The sequence below is a fragment of the Symphalangus syndactylus genome, chromosome Y, assembly GCF_028878055.3.
Source record: "Symphalangus syndactylus isolate Jambi chromosome Y, NHGRI_mSymSyn1-v2.1_pri, whole genome shotgun sequence".
Taxonomy (NCBI): domain Eukaryota; kingdom Metazoa; phylum Chordata; class Mammalia; order Primates; family Hylobatidae; genus Symphalangus; species Symphalangus syndactylus.
The window spans coordinates 7,872,219-7,885,251 of NC_072448.2; the positions used below are offsets into that span (position 1 = coordinate 7,872,219).

The 13,033-nt window shown below is 47.5% G+C and overlaps 1 protein-coding gene across 3 annotated transcripts in view; it reads right to left on the bottom strand.

Moving 5' to 3' along the window:
* The window catches only part of LOC129475918 (P2Y purinoceptor 8), an 82,336-nt gene that overhangs the window by 11,133 nt on the left and 58,170 nt on the right, over positions 1 to 13,033 (bottom strand). The gene's annotated exons all lie outside the window — the stretch shown is intronic.

Below are 13,033 nucleotides of genomic sequence, written 5' to 3' on the forward strand. Positions count from 1 at the left end.
CAGGAATTGGAGACCAGCCTGCCCAACATGATGAAACCCTGTCTCTACTAAAAATACAAAAAAAATTAGCCGGGTGTGGTGGCACATGCCTGTAATCCCAGCTACTCCAGAGGCTGAGGCAGGAGAACCGCTTGAACCTGGGTGGGAGGCAGAGGTTGCAGTGAGCCAAGATCATGCCATTGCACTCCAGCCTGGGCAACAAAAGCAAAACTCCATCTCAAAACAAAACAAAACAAAAGCCCTTCAGAACCCCACAACTGCTAATCCTGTTCTTTCCCATCCCCAGCCCCTGTCAACCTCAAATCTGCTTCCTTTCTCTGTGGATTTGCCTATTCTAGACATTTCTTAAGAATAAAATTCTACAATATGTGGTCTTTTGTGTCTAGCTTCTGTCACTGGGCCAGGGGTCTTCAAAGTTCATCCACACTGCAGCCTGTGTCAGAGCTTGAGTCCTTTTAGTGGGTGCATAATTGTCCACTGTATGGATAGACCACATTCTGTTTATTCATTCCCCTGTGGATGGACATTCTGATTTTTTCTGAGTTTTTTTTTTCTTTTTTTTCTTTTGAGATGGAGTCTTGCTCTGTTGCCGAGTCTGGAGTGCAGTAACACAATCTCGGCTCACTGCAACCTCCACCTCCTGGGTTCAAGCAATTCTCCTGCCTCAGCCTCTGGAGTAGCTGGGGCTACAGTAACCTGCCACCACGCCTGGCTAATTTTTTTGGTAATTTTTTTTTTTGAGAGGGAGTTTCGCTCTTTTTGCCCAGGCTGGAGTGCAATGGTGTGATCTCGGCTCACGGCAACCTCCACTTCCTGAGTTCAAGCAATTTTCCTGCCTCCGCCTCTGGAGTAGCTGGGATTACAGGCATGCACCACCGCACCCAGCTAATTTTTGTATTTTTAGTAGAGACAGGGTTTCACCATGTTGGCCAGGCTGGTTGTGAACTGCTGATCTCAGGTGATCCACCCTCCTCGGCCTCCCAAAGTGCTGGGATTACAGATGTGAGCCACTGTGCCCAGCCCATTTTTTTTTTTTTTTGTAATTTTAGTAGTGACAAGGTTTCATCACGTTGGCCAGGCTGGTCTCAAACTCCTGACCTCCGATGATCCACCCTCCTCAGCCTCCCAAAGTGCTGGGATTACAGACATGAGCCATCACGCCCAGCCCATTTTTTTTTTTTTTTTTTTTTTTGTAATTTTAGTAGCCACAAGGTTTCATCATGTTGGCCAGGCTGGTGTCAAACTCCTGACCTCCCATGATCCACCCTCCTTGGCCTCCCAAAGTGCTGGGATGACAGGTGTGAGCCACCATCCCTGGCATGTTCCTGATTCTTGGCTATTGTGAATAAAGCTGCTCTCCCCTCATTCCCAGCCCTGGGAACCCCTTTCTAAAGGGTTCAGATGCTGAGTGCAGTGATCCTACAGTCTTGTTCGGGGTGGACCTTACAGGGTTGGGATGAGAAAGAGACAAAAGGCATCTCCTCGTGGGCAGCAGGGATTGCATGCCGCTGACAGACCCTTTTTTGCCAGCTATTGTCTTCTGGCTATAACCACCCCTCTTTCCTGAGTGCTGGGGGCCATCCCAGCTGTTGAACAGACAGGGGAGTGAGAACCCAGCCCTAAGGAACAACAAGCCAGCCCCGTGCTTGTCATCTGCTCTCCTTTCTGGTTTTCTGGGGGTGTTTGCACCACCCAGTTTGTGGTTCTTTTGATAGGGCTGTCTCAGGAGGCCCTCAACCCCAAAGGCAGCAAATGGCACTCTGTTGGAGCTGTGGTGCTGGAAGACAATCAAAACAGACGCTGGCTTCAGTTACCTACTTTGATTACATAGGAGGAAGTTGTCGTGGGCCACACCCTGACTGATACTCTTGTTATTATGGCCATTTCTTACTTAGAAATAGGGTCTGCGTCTATGTCATTAGTGAAGTCAAAATGTGGTCATAATAGAGTAGGGAGAGGCCCTAATAAAATTCACTGGTGTCCTTAGGAGAAAGAAATTTAGGCACAGACACAGAGAGAAGGCACGGGAAGATGAAGACAGAGATGAGAGTGGATGGATGGGTAGATGGGTGAATAAATGGATGGATGGGTGGGTAGATGGATGGGTAGATGCATAGATGGGTGCATGAATGGGTACATGGGTGGGTGGATGGATGGATGAATGGATGGATGGGTGGGTGAGTGGATGAGTGCATGGGTGGATAGATGGATGGGTGGGTGGATGGATGGATGGATGGATGGATGGATGGATGGATGGAGTGGATAGATGGGTGGGTGGGGGGGAGGGTGGATGTGTGGATGAATGGTGGGTGGGTAGGTGGGTGGACAGGTGGATGGATCAGTGTTTAGGTGAATGGATGTGTGGGTGGATGAATTGATGGATTGATGGGTAGATGGATGAGTGGATGTATAGATGTATAGATGAGTAGGTGGATGGGTGGGTGGATGGATGGGTGGATAGATGGATGACTAGGTGGATGGGTGGGTGGATGGATGGATGGGGATGTGTAGATGGACAGGTGGGTGGATTGATGGATGACTAGGTGGATGGGTGGGTGGATGGATGGATGGGGATGGGTAGATGGACAGGTGGGTGGAAGGGCGGATGAATGGTGGGTGGGTTTGTGAATGGGTGAGTGAGTGGGTGGGTGGATGGGTGGATGGACGGATCAGTGTTTACGTGAATGGAAGTGTGGGTGGATGAATTGATGGGTTGATGGGTGGATGTATAGATGAGTAGGTGGATGGGTGGGTGGATGGATGGGTGGATAGATGGATGAGTGGGTGGATGGATGATGAATAGATGGTGATGGGTAGATGGATGGGTGGGTGGAAGGGTGGATGAATGGTGGGTGGGTGTGTGAATGGGTGAGTGGGTGGGTGGGTAGATGGGTGGATGGATGGATCAGTGTTTATATAGGTGGATGTGTGGGTGGATGAATTGATGGGTTGATGGGTAGATGGATGGGTGGATGTATGGGTGGGTGGATGTACAGATGATTAGGTAGATGGGTGGGTGGATGGATGGGTGAATAGATGGATGAGTGGGTGGATGGGTGGATGGATGGATGATGAATGGATGGGGATGGGTAGATGGATGGGTGGGTGGATGAATGGTGGGTGGGTTTGTGAATGGGTGAGTGGGTGGGTGGGTGGATGGGTGGATAGATGGATGAGTGGGTGGATGGATGGATGCACGGATGAGTGGATGGATGGGTGGGTGGATGGGAGGGTGGATGGGTGGATGAATGGCAGGTGGGTTTGTGAATGGGTGGGTAGGTGGGTGAATGGGTGGATGGATGGATCAGTGTTTAGATAGGTGGATGTGTGGGTGGATGAATGGATGGGTTGATGGGTAGATGGATGGGTGGATGGATGGATGAGTGGGTGGATGGGTAGGTGGATGGATGGGTGGATGGATGGATGAGTGGGTGGATGAGTAGGTGGATGGATGGGTGGATGGATGGATGAGTGGGTAGATGGGTGGGTGGGTAGATGGGTGGATGGATGAATAGATGATGCATGGATGGATGCTTCTATCCATGATGAAATGCCAATTGTTTCCAGAAAATCACCAGAAGCTGGAGCAAAGCTTGGAACAGATTTTCCCTCAGAGCCCTAATGAGGAACCAACCCTGCCAATACCTTCATCTCAGACTTCTGGTCTCCAGGATGGGGAGAGAATGCATTGCTGTTATTTAAGCCACCACATTAATGGTAATTAGTTACGGCAGCTGTCGCAAACCAACACACCGAGAAAAGAGAGGAAAAGTTTTAACCAACAGACGTCAAAGAAATTAGAGAAAGCGTCATCATACCAAACAAAAGAGAAGAAGAACCTTAAAAGAAAGATAAAGCATGAAAAGCACAAGATTATAGGATAAGAGAAAGAAATGAGGAACAAGCCAATGGGCCTCAGAAACTCAATGGAAGACCAGGATATCAAGACGTGAAGATATAAAGATGGCACTGCAAAGCAATAACAACAACGTGTATTCATGCAGTCCCCCTTTCTTTGGTTGACTTACTGTTGAGAAATGTCCAACACTAGCAGAATGGACCATATAGATTATCATGTGATTTGCCAAAGCCTAGGAGGAATGGCTGCATAGGACCCTCTCCTCACCTGCCATGGTATCATTGAACCACTAGGGTAGGGAAGGAAGCAAGGCTCAGAGCTCCCTGCTCAAGCATCTTCCCTGCAGGGACCAAGACATCTTCTTGACCTTTGATATGTGGAACTATGGCACAGGGGCTGCCCAGAGCTCTCCATGACCCAGACATCAGACCCCTTCCAGCTCCAGGAGGGAGGAGGTACAGGCGCACACCTGGTGCTGACCTACAAGAGTCATGGGAAGAATACAGCTTTGGGACACCTCCTATGACCAGGTTGTTCAAGATTTTACAATGTGGTCTCAGGGTCACTGTTTACTGCACCCAGACGTGTTTGAGCAAGAGTCCTAGATATCGATTTAGAAATATAATGGGCAGGCCGGGCGGGCGCGGTGGCTCATGCCTGTAATCCCAGCACTTTGGGAGGCTGAGGCAGGCGGATCATGAGGTCAGGAGATCGAGACCATCCTGGCTAACACGGTGAAACCCCGTCTCTACTAAAAATACAAAAAAATACAAAAAATTAGCCCAGCGTGGTGGTGGGTGCCTGTAGTCCCAGCTACTCAGGAGGCTGAGGCAGGAGAATGGCATGAACCCGGGAGGCGGAGCTTGCAGTAAGCCGAGATCGCACCACTGCACTCCAGCCTGGGTGACAAAGCGAGACTCTGTCTCAAAAAAAAAGAAAGAAATATAATGGGTCATGTAGATGTTCGAGAGGTAGGCAAGGGTGGCTGATGCCAGGTCTAGAAGAACACGGGTCACCTAGAAGGCTTCCCCTACCCTCAAGAATAGCTGGAAATGTAGGCGACATCCCTGGTTGTCACAACTTAAGGAAGGATGCTACTGGGATCTGGTGGGTGGAGCCCAGGGATGGTGCTCAACACTCTACCGTGCACAGGAGGGTCCCCACCACAGAGAAGCATCCAGCCTCAAATATCTACAGTGCTGAGGTTGACAACCTGGCCTGAGCATAAGAAATTCGGTGGCTCAAGCCTGTAATCTCACAACTTTGGGAGGCCGAGGTGAGTGGATCACCTGAGGTCAGGAGTTTGAGACCAACTTGGCCAACACGGTGAAGCCCTGTCTCTACTCAAAATACAAAAATTAGCCAGGTGTGGTGGCGGGCGCCTCTAATCCCAGCTACTTGGGAGTCTGAGGCAGGAGAATCACTTGAACCCGGGAGGCGGAGGTTGCAGTGAGCTGAGATCGTGCCACTGCATTCCAGCCTGGGTGACAGAGCAGACTCCATTTCAAAGAAAAAAAAAAAAAAGAAATTCACCATCTGTCTATCCATGAATCCATTTGTTGATCTATCCCCTGTCATCCGTCCATCATCTATCATCTATCATCTACCTATATCAATCATCTATCAATCAGACAATCGTCTTGCAACCCTTGATCCATCATCTATCTATATCAATTATCTATCAATCAATCATCTGCCTATCAGTCTTCTCTCTATCAATTACTTATCTATCTAGCAATCATATCTATCATCTATCAATTATGAATCAATCATCTTTCTATGGATCTGTCATCTAGTCATATCAATTACCTACCAATCAATTATCTATTAATTACATCTATCATCTGTGAATCAGTTATCTAACAATCACATATACGTGTTCATCAATCAGCTATCAATTATTTATCTATGCATCAATTGTTTATCCATTCAATGGTTTGCAAATGTGAAGGATTCAGGTATCATAATTGAGAAGATGCTCCTGGCATCTGGTGGGTAGATCCCAGGGACACTGCTCAACACCCAACAGTACACAGGATGGCCCCACCACAGAAGATCATCTGGGTGTGAAATGTCAGCAGTGCTGAGGCTGAGAAACCTGCCCTCAAGCAACTGTGTGACAAGAGCAGCCTTCAACAAACACACAGAGCTCAGGAGTACTTTCCAAAGAATGTCTGCAAGAGGCTTTCAGGGAGAGAAAAGACCCCAGGCAGATGTTCCTAGCAAGGAGCTGGTGTCATGGAAAGGGACAATGGTCTCATCATGGTTAGTGACCAGCTGTGGATGAAGAGCGATTCCTTAAAATGCCTGCACGTGCCCCTCATTGCCTTGCCATCATGGACCTCCCACCCCATCATAGAGGAGGAGACCTGGTCTTCAGGAAGACAGATGGAACATGAGCTAAAGCATCTCTTGGGCCCCTGAGCTGGGGTGGGGTCAGACGTCAGAGCTGTGGCCAGAAGCGATGACAAAGAGAAGTTCTTTACTCATGTGGAACCTTCCACTGGTATCTCCTGTGTCCAGTCTTAAGCATTTCTCTGTATGATGGACACCAATGCTTTTAAAATGAAAAATGGTGCTGGCAGGCATGTGTGTGTGTATGTGTGTGCGCACACAGCAGGGAAGCAGAAATTATTACCAACATATCTTTTGCAAACAGGGGTCATATAAACTAGAGAGATTGCAGAAGGCAGACTGTAGATAAGAGATTGCAGAGGGGTTGTAGGGTGACAGACAGGTCCCCTCGGGAGGGAGGAAGTAGGAAGAGAATTGGAGGTTTTCAGTATGGGAAGCTGAAGTGGCACAGGTATCTTTTATTTATTTATTTATTTTTTGAGACAGAGTCTCGCTCTGTTGTCCAGGCTGGAGTGAAGTGGTGTGATCTTGGCTCACTGCAACCTCCACCTCCCGGGTTCAAGCGATTCTCTTGCCTCAGCCTCCTGAGTAGCTGGGACTACAGGCACCTGCCACCACGTCCGGCTAATTTTTTTTTGTATTTTTAGTAGAGATGGGGTTTCAGCATGTTGGCCAGGCTGGTCTCAAACTCCTGACCTTATGATCCGCCCACCTCGGCCTCCCAAAGTGGTGGGATTGCAGGTGTGAGCCACTGCGTCCGGCACAGATATCTTTATGTGACCATAGATAGCAGGGACTGGGAAAACACAGAGGCTAGATGGTGGGCTCAGGGTGCAAAGACTATCATGGAACATACCAGAAGCCTCCCGCCCCCTGCTGTCTGCCTTTCTGGTGGTCCCTCCCCACTGAACTGCAACTTATCCTAATAAAACCAGGGTTGATACCACCGCTTCCAGGATCCCAAGTTCCAAGTCCCTTCAGCTGCAGAAGCAGATGCAATCTCTTCTGAACTTTCAGACACCATTGAGTTTTCAACCTTGGTTTAACTTTTAGACCTTCCAATTACAGAACACACACACACACTTGTTATGAGTAAAAGAATAAAGAAACATAGAGAGATCTGTATTCGTGTTTGTCTTCGTATCTTTCCCCTCCAGGTCCCACTTCCCTTCAGAAGTAACCTCTGGGAGTCCCTTTGCTCCAGAACCTCCTTTCAGACACAGGTTAAGTTTTATTTTGCGTAGTAGGACATACACCCGTCACCACCTTTGTGAATGTCTTGTGGTGTCTCTAACCATATACCCCACAGTGAGGGGATTTGGATGGATCAACTCTGCTTCAGCCTGTGCTTACACACACTCCTCTGTAAGTATTTTTGTGCATGCCTGTGAGAACATTTTCTAGGATCGATTTCTAGGAGAAGAACTGGTGATTTGAAGGGTGTGCATATTTTAAATGGCATGCTTGTATTAGAAAGGAAGTAAGATCTAAAATCAATAATTTAAGTTTCCACCTCCAGAAACTAGAAAAAGAAGAGCAAATTAAATCTAATGGAAGAAGAAAGAAATAAATTACAAATATTAGATTAGAGGAGAAATCAGTGGATTTGAAAATAGGAAATCCATAGAGGACAGAAATCAGTGGAATTGAAAACAGCAAGTCAACAGACAAAAATCAACAAAACCATAGGCTTGTTCTTTGAAATAACAATCAATGAGACTAACAAGCTTCTAGCCAGACTAACAACAAGAACAACAAAGAGTGAGAACACGAGTTACTAATACTGTAAAGGAAAGAGGTGACATCACTACAGATCCCACGGACATTAAAAAGATCATAAAGAAATATTATAAATTCTGTGCCCATAAAATTGATCACCTAGACAAAAAGAACAAAAGGATAAAATCTGACAACTCACACAAGAAGAAATAGCCAATCTGAGTGAGCCTATATCTCTTAAAGAAAGTGAATCGATAATTTAATAACCTTCCCTAACAAAAGGCTCCAGGCCCAGATGGGTTTACTGATGAATTTTCCCCAACATTTAAGGAAGAAGTTATATTGATTCTCTACAATTCCTTCCAGAAGATAGAAAGAGAGGGAATATCACCAAATATCCACCCAATAAATTTCACCAATATGTGCTTACAGCTAATAGACAAGAGCAACAATCATTCTTATACCATCATCAATAAGGGTGACAGCAACTTGCCTGAAGGGTGAGAGGTTTCAACTCATATTTTCATCACAGCAACAGAGGTTGACATGTTTCTTTATTTTCTTTCTTTTTTTTTTTTATTGGCTGAGTCAGAGTTTCCCTCTGTCACCCAGGCTGGACTGCAGTGGCACGACCTTGGCTCACTGCAGCTTGCACCTCCCAGGTTCAAACAGTGCTCCTACCTCAGCCTCCCGAGTAGCTGGGATTACAGGTGTCCTCCACCACACCAGCTAATTCTTGTAATTTTTTTTTTTTTTTTTGAGATGGAGACTCACTGTGTCACCCAGGCTGGAGTGCAGTGGCAGGATCTTGGCTCACTGCAAGCTCCACCTCCCAGGTTCACGCCATTCTTCTGCCTCAGCCTTCCAAGTAGCTGGGACTACAGGTGCCTGCCATCACACCCGGCTAATTTTTTGTATTTTAGTAGAGACGGGGTTTCACCATGTTAGCCAGGATGGTCTCGATCTCCTGACCTTGTGATCCACCCACCTCGGCCTCCCAAAGTGCTGGGATTACAGGCACGAGCCACCGCGCCCAGCCAATTCTTATATTTTTAATAGAGATGGGTTTTCACCATGTTGGCCAGGCTGGTCTCAAACTCCTGACCTCAGCTAATCTGCCCGCCTCGGCCTCCCAACGTGCTGGGATGACAGGTGTGAACCACTGTGCCCAGACAGGCTGGCATGTTTTTACATTGATTGACCACTGGTGTCCCTTTCGGGACATGGCTTTCTTAGACATTGTCTGCTGGGCCTTTTGACCCTCTCTTGTTAATGGGATGGTAATAAATATTTATATTTTTTTCTTTTGAGACAGAGTCTTGCTCTGTGGCCCGGGCTGGAGTGCAGTGGCACGATCTGGGCTCACTGCAACCTCCGCCTCCCGGGTTCACGCTATTTTCCTGCCTCAGTCCCCTGAGTAGCTGGGACTACAGGCACCTGCCACCACGCCCCGCTAATTTTTTGTATTTTTAGTAGAGATGGGGTTTCACCATGTTGGCCAGGATGGTCTCAATCTCCTGACCTTGTGATCTGCCCGCCTCGGCCTCCCAAAGTGCTGGGATTACAGGCGTGAGCCACCACACCTGGCTGTAAATATTTGTATGTCACAGGAACTGATTATATTTGTGTGGTTTTATTTCTAGGCTCCGTATGCTTAAATCTATGTGTCTTTTCGCCAATATTCCACTGTCCTTTTTTTGGTTGTTGAGACAGAGTTTTGCACTGTCACCCAGGCTGGAGTGCAGTGGTGCCATCTCACCTGGGTTCAAGTGATCCAACCACCTTGGCCTCTCAAAGGGTTGGGATTACGGGTATCAGCTAACAGACCCGAATAGAACATGCAAAACTATAAAACTTCTAGAAGATAGTAGAGAAGAGAATCTAATTGATCTCAGATTTGGTGATGACTTTTTAGACACCAGAACAAAGGCAGCATCGGGAAAGAAATAATTGAAAAGTTGGACTTTGTTCGGGTTAAAAATGTTTGGTCTGAGCTGGGTGCAGTGGCTCACGTCTGTCATCCTAGCACTCTGGGAGGCTGAGGTAGGTGGATCACCTGAGGTCCGGAGTTCAAGACCAGCCTAACCAACGTGGCGAAACCCCGTCTCTACTAAAAATATAAAAATTAGCCAGGCGTAGTGGCAGGTGCCTGTAGTCCCAGCTACTTGGGAGGCTGAGGCAGGAGAATTGCTTGAACCCTGGAGGTGGGGGTTGCAGTGAACCGAGATTGTGCCACTGTACTCCAGCCTGGGCGACAGAGTGAGACTCTGTCTCAATAATAATAAGAATAATAATGATAGTAATAATAAAACCAAAAACGTCTGGTCTGCAAAAGACATTGTGAATGGAATGAGAAGTCACAGACTTAGAGAAGATATTTTCAAAACCAGTATGCGGTAACCTGGTAACCAGTACCTGGTAACCAGTACCTGGTAACCAGTATGTGGCCAGGTGCAGAGTAGCTCATGCCTGTAATCCCAGCACTCTGGGAGGCCAAGGTGGGTGGATCACCTGAGGTCAGGAGTTTGAGACCAGTTTGGTCAACATGGAGAAACCTCGTCTCTATTAAAAATACAAAATTTAGCCAGGCACAGTGGCTCATGCCTATAATCCCAGCACTTTGGGAGGCCAAGGCGGGCTTGAGGTCAGGAGTTTGACACCAGCCTGGCCAACACGGTGAAACCCCATCTCTATTAAAAATACAAAATGAGCTGGGCATGGTGGCGCATGCCTGTAATCCCAGCTACTCAGGAGGCTGAGGCAGTAGAATTGCTTGAACCCAGGAGGTAGAGGTTGCAGTGAGCTGAGATCACACTGCTGCACTCCAGCCTGGGCGACAGTGAGATTCCATCTGAAGAAAAAAAAAAAAGGGGAGAGCTTGTCTATATGAACAATTTTAAAATATTAGCTGGGCATAGTGGCGCATGCCTGGAGTCCCAGCTTCACAGGAGGCTGAAACAGAAGGATCTCTTGAGGCCAGGAGTTCGAGGCTGCAGTGAGTGGTCATTGCACCACTGCCCCCAGCATGGTTGACAGAGCAAGACCCTGTCTCAAAAAAAAAAAAAAAAAAAAAAAGGATGAGTTCATGTCCTTTGCAGGGACATGGATGAAGCTGGAAGCCATCATTCTCAGAAACTAACAGAGGAACAGAAAACCAAACACTGCATGTTCTCACTCATAAGTGGGAGTTGAACAATGAGAACACATGGACACAGGGAGGGGAACATCATACACCAGGGCCTGTCGGGGGGTGGGGGGCAAGGGGAGGGATAGCATTAGGACAAATACCTAATGTAGATGACGCGTTGATGGGTGCAGCAAACCACCATGGCACGTGTATACCTATGTAACAAACCTGCACGTTCTGCACATGTACCCCAGAACTTAAAGTAGAATAATAACAAAAAAAGAGAAAATAACTTTTTTTAAAACAAAGAACCAGTATGCAAAATGTGCCAAAGAAAACTCTTAAGACTCAACCACTGGAAAAAAAAAAACCCATTTAAACATGGGCCGCCTCACCAAAGATGCTTTGCAGGTGGCAAATTCACCTACGAAAAATCACTCCACGTCGTAGCTCATCAGGGGGTTGCAAATTAATACCGCCGAGACATGCCAGCCAACAGGTCTCGGGGTGACTAAGATCTAGAGATACCAACAGATGAAGTACCACAACTGTCATTGAATGCTGGTCACAAGAAGAGGGTCCCTGCACCCTCTCACCTTCAGGTCACTCTGCAGCCTGCAATACATATTTTTTTTCTTGAGGCTGAGTCTTCCTCTGTGGTCCAGGCTGGAGTGCAATGGCACAATTTTGGCTCCCTGCCACCTCCGCCTCCTGGATTCAAGCCATTCTCCTGCCTCAGCCTCCAGAGTAGCTGACAGGCACCTGCCAGCACGCCTGGCTGTTTTGTGTTTTTAGCAGAGATGGGATTTCACTATGTTAGCCAGGCTGGTCTCGAACTCCCGACCTCAGGTGATCCACCTGCCTCCACCTCCTAAAGTGCTGGGATTACAGGCGTGAGCCACTGTGCCCAGCCATGTAGTCACATTTTCTTCAAGCTTTGGGTTTAAGGGATCCCAGCTTTGGGTTTAGGAATCCCAGCTTTGGGTTTAGGGATCCCAGCTTTGGGTTTAGGGATCCCAGCTTTGGGTTTAGGAGAACTCAGCTTTGGGCTTAGGAGAGTCCAGCTTTGGGTTTAGTGGAGCTCAGCTTCCATCCCCCGCACCCTCAAAGTTCCCCATCTTTGTAGACCCGGTGACCCCTGTTTCTGTGATAACACCTGCCTCTGAACGAACTCTGTGTTCTACTGACTTCAAAGTGACCCACCAGCCCCAGTGAACTGGCAGCTGGCAGGCGTCGGGGGATAGAGGACCTGCCAGCATCGGCCTCAGATCACAAGGCAAGAATCCTCGTAGGTAAGCACAAAAATGCGTAGGAAATGCTCTGAACTCTATCTCTCTGTGTTGATTTTCCTCTATTGCATCATCCAACCAAGCAGACCGTTTGCCCAGCGAGATTTGCATGCCATCCTCCACGGATGACCTGTGTAGATTTTGATCTGTGTTTTCTGCAAAGGCAGCGGCCGCATTTCTCTGATTTCTGTATCTCATTCTCAGAGTGTATAGCACGGGGCTTCATCACTGGCCAGAGAGCAGATTCTGAGAAACATAAGAAGCCCCTTTTTAAAACAAAATTAATTTGTTTGTGTGTGTGTGCATGGGTGGGGATGTCTGCACAGCAGCTGCAAAATCAGCCTCGCTCTGGAAGGCAGGAAGCCACTGTACGTGGAATTAAGCTAATTAACATGAAATGCCATTCGGTGAAAAAAAAAAAAACCCCAAAGTGATTGAGTGTGTGAGCCCTGCCCTGCTGCAAAAGGAGTGTGGAAGTAGCACATATGCTGAAATTTAAGCACTTCTGCCGTTACTGAGCCAAAGTGCCAACGGTTTTAGCGGGTTATGGCAGACAGATTCGTTTAACAGATGAGAGAGAGGTGAGAGGAAGGTTTCCAGTCTTGACCTCCTAACAGCTGTTCTCTGTTTAAAGATTGTTGCTCTAGATACGAAGTCCTTGCCCATGCCTATGTCCTGAATGGT